Source organism: Chinchilla lanigera, unplaced genomic scaffold (genome assembly GCF_000276665.1).
Source record: "Chinchilla lanigera isolate Chin_1 unplaced genomic scaffold, ChiLan1.0 scaffold00014, whole genome shotgun sequence".
NCBI classification, from domain to species: Eukaryota; Metazoa; Chordata; class Mammalia; order Rodentia; family Chinchillidae; genus Chinchilla; species Chinchilla lanigera.
Window position 1 is genome coordinate 1,536,893 of NW_004955415.1, and position 7,000 is coordinate 1,543,892.

The 7,000-nt window shown below is 39.4% G+C and overlaps 1 long non-coding RNA gene across 1 annotated transcript; it reads left to right on the plus strand.

The window, feature by feature from the left end:
• The first annotated feature begins 1,917 nt into the window (after window positions 1–1,917).
• LOC102007111 lies at window positions 1,918–6,703 on the plus strand. The gene is made up of 3 exons (XR_260258.2): window positions 1,918–2,076; window positions 3,364–3,490; window positions 4,610–6,703. It is a non-coding gene; the product is annotated as an uncharacterized LOC102007111 (long non-coding RNA).
• The last annotated feature ends 297 nt before the right edge of the window (window positions 6,704–7,000 follow it).

Sequence of the window (7,000 nt, forward strand, 5' to 3'; positions counted from 1 at the left end):
CGGCGCCGGCTGGGAGCTCGCGGGCCGCAGGGGGCCTGGGCGGCGCCCGGCCAGGCCGGGGTTGGGGGGAGTGCGCTCTCCGAGTTTGCATCTACAGAGGGGCCAGACACCCCAAGTTTTGTTGATGCGGGTGGAGGATGGGTGGCAGGGTGGTAAATGGGGCTGGGAAGCGTGCTTAGTTCCTGGCTGGACCCCTTCCGATGAAGGAGTAAACCCTGGCAGTTGGTGCAGCCTTCTGCACCTAGGGTACCTCTGCGCCCACCAGGCTGTAGGGTTTTCGTTAGTGACCCTGCTTCCATGAAGTCCCTAAGTCCTTGGTCAATGGGGTTTCATGATTTGAAAAACCAAACACTTCTGAAAACTAAGAATGGCCATCGAAGCCCAAATGGGAAGTTGACTCAGGGGAACAGTGTCTGGGTCATACACATACATTGCTTTTTCTCACATTGCCCGGGTGTGCTAGTTGACAGCCGGAAATCTCGCAGTATTGGCACAACCCTTACTTTATTTCTCCAAAGTAGTCAGCAAAGACTCAAGGTAGTGACCCTTCTTACAACGTTCTTACCAAGCAGGAGCTGCGTAAGCTGTGTTAGGCACGAGTCTGTTAAAAATCCAATAAAATTAGAGCCATAGAGGTATTTCTGGTGTACTTGCTTCAAATACGTACAGTGTTTTGACTAGAAGAGTGAAAGGAAGTAACAATCTCTTGGCTAAAAGCAGAGTTTTATTCATACACTTTAAAACATCCTGTGTATGATTTTACGTTTAATACTTAAATAACTTCAAGTTTCCCTCCTGCCTGTCACAGTAAATCCAAATGTTCTAAAATATTGTATGCCTCTAGCCTTAGAGGAGTGATAGGTGTTAGGCTAAACTATTCATTTTAGCTATGGTTGCAAAGCAAAAGACTAAGAACACAATATCCCATGAAAAAGGAGCTGGTTGAATGTAGTTTAATCCACGCTATGGAATACTATGCAACTGTAAAAAGTGAATGAGAGGAAATTGTATGCTCCTCTGGAGAATCTCTATCATAGATAGTTTTTAAAAAAGCAAGGTTCTGACAGAACAGGCAGTTCATTGAGACAACAAGTAAAATAAAGGCTACCTGGGCTAAGGAAAAAAGAATAGTTACTGTTTCAGGGTTCAGAGTTTTCTGTTTAGAATGATGGAACAAGTCGTAGGAATACATCAGAGTGACTTTGCACAATACTGTAAACGTACTTAATACTACAAACCTGTGCACCTAAAATTAATATAGTAAATTTTATGTATATTTTCTCAATATTTTTAAAATGCAAGATGCAGAGTTTGAAACATTGTATGCTTCCTTTTGGGTTTGTGTGTGTGTGTGTGTGTGTGTGTGTGTGTGTGTGTGTTTTCAATTTTTTAAAGTAGAAGTCTAAAGAAAATCTATTAAAATGATTAATCTGTAGGAGAAAGAGAGAATGTGGCAGAAGAGACCAAGATGAAAGGTGGACTTTTCAAAATATGCCTGGTTTTATAGTTGTAACTCTGAAATTAGGTGGATACTTTATACATTAAAAATAAGATTAAATTTTAGTAGAGCAGTGTTAACACTGAAAACACGTAAGTGAATCTGCCACATAGCACAGCTGAGCAATTACTGACAAGCTGGACAACTACTTAAAATGTTAAACAATGTTTGAACCATACCTATCTACCTAGGGAGATATGATTTAAACATGGAATAAGCACAAATCTGAATTGTGTCCAGTCACAGTAATGTGCAAGACAACAAAGAAGGCAAATATAAAAACTATGTTAATGTCATTAGAATGGTTTCGGCATAAAAGACTGCATATAAACCAGAAGTAAAAATTTTTACAAATTAAATTAAAATGACAGTATGAAATCCTGGGTTTTTTTTTTTTTTTTTTTAAGTGCATCTCCTACTTCTATGAACTACAAAGACTTAGAAGTACTGACAACTCAGCAGTGATAAAACACCCATTGAGATGAGATTGTGGCTTCTAAATACCATTTGCTGACAAAAGCAATTAGGACTCCTTGGATGAGTGGCTAATTCTGAGTCTTGAGCAGGACATACTTAAGGTGAGTCTGGGCTGTCTTGTTGGGCCTGAAAGTAAGGAAGTTATCAGACTGTTAGGGCTATGTCACAAGGAATCAGAGCTAGCTTAAAAGAGATCTCTTGGTTGAATGATGAGGAAATTTGGGATCAAAAGGAGAATAGAGTGTAAAGATTGAAGTATTCCTATAAATATCCACAATTCAAATGATACTCAAGCAATTGGTCACTTTTGGAGGCATGGCCCATTATCTTAAAGACACTGATAAATGAAAGGACCAAACAAATATTCTGAGTTTACTGGAAAGACTCAGAAAACATACTTCTTTTGAAAAAAAAAAATTGATTGTAAGTTAGAAAACAAAGTTACATGACCCCTCCAGAAATTATGGACCCAGGTAGCAGTTACCAATGGCAATAATGACTGCTAAAACCATTAGCTCACAGGTCCCCAACTGGTGGCTATTTTCTCCCTGATGGACATTTGCCTATGTCTACATACTTTTACTTCTACAACAAGATAGCGTAGAGTGGATGGTGAGAGTTTCAGGATTCTGCTAAACATCCTGCAATGCAGTGTGGCCTCCTTCCCGCAAGAAGCACACCCTTTGTCAATTTCAGTATCAGTTCCAAAATAGCAATTTTTGACAAGCCTTGCACTGTGCGAAAAGCACTGAAGGAACTTTTAAGTGAACGGTTCAGATTGTTACCCCCAAACTACCGAGTAATTATTAACTTTTGAAAATTGACACAATCAGACATTACATTTCTAGGAGGGAGAGAGAAACACCTACCTTTTATTAAAAACATTGAAGCCAAATATCATATCTCTGTATTTAATTCCTGGTTCCAGGAACTAGGGGGGGTCATGATACTTCAAGAATATTGTCATCCATATATGCATCTATAACATGCATATGTAAATAATATTTGTGTTATACACATGCACACCACAAGACATTTCTTCAAATAAATGACAGGAGTAGAACAAAGGGAGGAGAACTGTTTTGGTCCAAGAAGAAAACTCTGTGTATCTTATCTGGGATTTTTATGTGAACGTAACAAATCTAAAATGACATGTTTATGGAATCACAAAGAAATTGAAGGATTATTATTAGGTATTAAATATTTTAAATTTAGGGTGACAGTATCATGGTTATATTTTTAAATAGTATACTTACTATTATACAAACTGAAATCTTTATGGATAAAATATGACATCTGGAATTTGATTTCACATTCTGAAAGATAAAAAGCCTGAGTTCTGAAAAGATAGCTTATATGTACTTTTCTTTATTCTCCTTGCTCAATAGACTCACTCCCTGCCCTGGGGCGAGGAGAGACAATGTGCATGAGGGGCTCTAACTGATGGCAAGAAGAAGTGACCAGGACTTGAAGAATGGCAGGGAAGTGATTGCCTTCCAGCCAGATGCTAGAGAAGTGGGTATCCTGAAAATGCCAACATACAGAGACCAAAAAAGCTCCCAAGAAAAACCTACTGTCTATAGCAAAGGAACAAGAAAGGGATAGTCAAGACAGGAGCCTTGCAGATAACTGCTTCACAACCCATCAAGCATCACAAACAAACAAAACAAACACAACACCTCTGGTCACCCCCACTCACAAAGGGCTACTGGGAAGCTAGACTTTGAGTGACTCTTTACTATCACAAGATGCCCTCACCTTCCTCCTGATACAGTCAACAGGGCCAGCTGGGTAGCTCAGGCTTTCATTTCCCTATGCAACAATGAACCACCTTTCCTGAAAATGCTAGTGAATACCTAGGCTTCTGCCTCACTTTAGTCATGGTTCTCCAGCAAAACAGAATCAATAAAATGTGTGTGCTCATACATGCGTACACACACATACACACTGTCTTTGTTACTTTTTTCTTGTTGCTGAGACAAAATAACTGATGCCCAAAACTAAGGAAGGAAAGATTTATTGAGCTTACAGTTTGTGGAGGTTTCAGTCCATACTCGGCCGGCTCCAAGGCAGGGTGGTACACGGCAGAGGGCAACAGTTCATAGCGGCGCCAGTAGCCAAAGCAGCAAGAGCAAACGGGAAGGAGTAGGGGAAGCATCCTCTTTTTTTCCTTTACATATACAAACTATCCACCCCAGGGTGGGTGTAGCACTCACACCCATGAATCAATCATAAACTCCAAAAGCCTGCCCCATGACTGCATGTGTCTTTGGGGGGACACCCAGACACAAACCATAACACGCACACACACACACACACACACACACACACACAGATTTACTAAAGGAGTTGCTTACACGATCATAGAGGCTGAAAATTCCCACTAGACTGTCCAAAAGCTGGAGAGGCATAGAAATCAGTAGAACGGCTTAGTTCAAGAAGTCCAAAGGCTCAGAACCGGGGAGGCTGACAGTGCAGCCCTGCCTGAGGTTGAAGGCCTGGGAGCCCCAGAGAGCCATTGTTGCAAGTCCGAGGTTACAAAGGCTGAAGAACTGGAGTCTGGTGTCCAAGACTCCAGTTCCAGAGGAAGAAACACAAAGCAAGCTTCTTATTTCTCCTGTGTCTTCTTTTCAGGACCCCAGTCAATAAGATGGTACTTGCCCACATTGAAAGTGGATCTTTAAAACTCAATCCACTGACTCACTTACCAGTTTGTTTGGAAACACCTTCACAGACACACCAAGAAGTAATGCTTTACAAAGTTTCTCCAGGCATCCCTCAGTGCAGTCAAGCTGACAATGCAAAGTCACCATCACACATCGCAACCTAGCAGTAATGAGATGCCCTTGTTTGCAAGGATGGTGTCAGATGAGAACTAATAGAGGATCAGAAATTTCACCACTGTCCAGCAGCAATGAAGCTTCCCCCGTGGCATCGTAATAAGACCAAAAAAGCGTAGTGAGGCTCCCCTGTCTCATTTCAGGGAAGCTACCCTAGCCCAGTTCACAAAAGCTTGAGAAAGGAGCTATGCTCTTACTGCTGCTCTGCAGCAACAAGATGCTCCCCACAGGTGTCAGCCGTGGCTGGCTGTGGAACTCAGACTTCCACCACCATGTCACAGTAGTGAGGCAGTTCCCTGGCTGCTCCGCATCGGTACATTGTCAGAGGAGGTTGTTGAACAGGTGGTTCAGTAAAATCTAAGCCTCATAACAGGAAGCCCACAATGTCCACATCTTAACCATGCCTCTACCAGGAAAATCTGAACTTGAGTGAGAAAACAAATATATAGCAACACCAAGATGAGAATTGTCTGAATTATTTAAACAGTCATAAGATCCTTATGTAGCACTTATGAACAACATTGAAACAAATTTTTAAAAAATAGGATCAGCAAAGAAATAGAAGATACAAGGAAGAACAAAATGAAAATTTCAGAACTAAAGAACACAGTGTCAGAATAAAGAAGCATTAGTGGATGAGATTAAAAGCAAAATGAAGAGAAAAAGGAAAAATCTTTTGTGCTTGAAGGTGGAAGAACAGAAACTCTGAACTGAAAAATCAGAGAAAACACACAGCAAAATCAAAATAAGGCTAAGAGATCTGGGAAGATTATAAAGCAAAAGACAACATCTACTTTTCAGAATCTCAGGAGAAAGAAGCTCAGAAATTACTTGAGAGACCAATGGCTGACAGTTTCCATGTTTGGCAGTCTATGTAAATGCACAGGTTCAAGAAGCATAGTTCATTCCAGACAGAATGAACTCAAGGGAATACACATCAAGACTCAGCACAGTCAAATTTATGAAAGTTAAAAACAAAGGAAAACATCTTGGATGAAGAAAAAAAAGACACTGTACTTATAAGGGAAAAATATGTAACAGCAGATTTCTCCTTAGAAACTATGGGAGCCAAAATGAACTATCAACCTAGAATCCTATATTCAGTGAAATATTCTTCAGGAATAAAGGAGAAAAAGACTTTTCAGATGAAGAAAAGCAAAAAGAATTTGTCTCCATTAGACCTACCCTAAAGTAATAGCTGAAGGAAATTCTCTAAATGAAATATTAACAGAAGGAATCTTGAAACATTAAGTAAAAAATAGTGGAAAGAATTTAAATATGGAAAAATATGGGTAGGTACAATAAGTTTTATATCTCTTGATTTTTATATATTATGCTTGATGGTTCAAGCAAAAATTATAGCATTGTCTATGTACTCATCCATGTGTGGATGGGAAATAGCTTTTAAATTATATACAGCGATACCTCAGTTCATGTACTCACTTCTTTCCAGGATTCTGGTTGTAAACCAAACTGGACAAGGGCTGAATCCAAATTCCCCACAAGGTCAACATTGAACCTAACCATTTAATTAGATTCAGTTTTTCTCCAGCTCAGTTTGTACCCAGAATCATGGAAAGAATCAAGTTTGTGAACTGAGGTACCCCTCTACTGTAGTAAACAGGAGGGAGAAGGCACATACAGCATGGTAATGTTTCTATACTGGTAAAATATCAGTAGACTGTGATAAATTAATGGGGTAGCAGAGGGAGAACTTTGTCATGGGGAAAAAATTGTTTTCTAGCTGTTTAGTGGTATGTACCCAAATCTCCATAGGTGATAAAATGATGTAGAATGACTCATACACATTGTACCAAGATCAATTTCCTGGTTTTCATATTGTATATATGATCATTGTGAAAAACTAGATAAAGAAAAATTAGGATCTCTGTGCATTATTTTTTCAACTTTCTACAACTTATTTATAAATTTATAATATTGTTAGACTAACTGATTTAAAAATTGACTCAATCTTATTTATCCCATATCAAGACAAAATTGAGCCATTTTCTCCCATGAAATTAAATAAGAAGGAAGTTAATAGATGAAATGAAATGATGAAATGCTAGTCATTGCTAAAACTGTGTGTGTAACTTTCCGCCTGTTACAGATCCAGCAGGCAGTGAACCAGTAAGGCCATAGCTGAACTGATCCCTACCACCAATCAACCGCATCCAGTTGACAT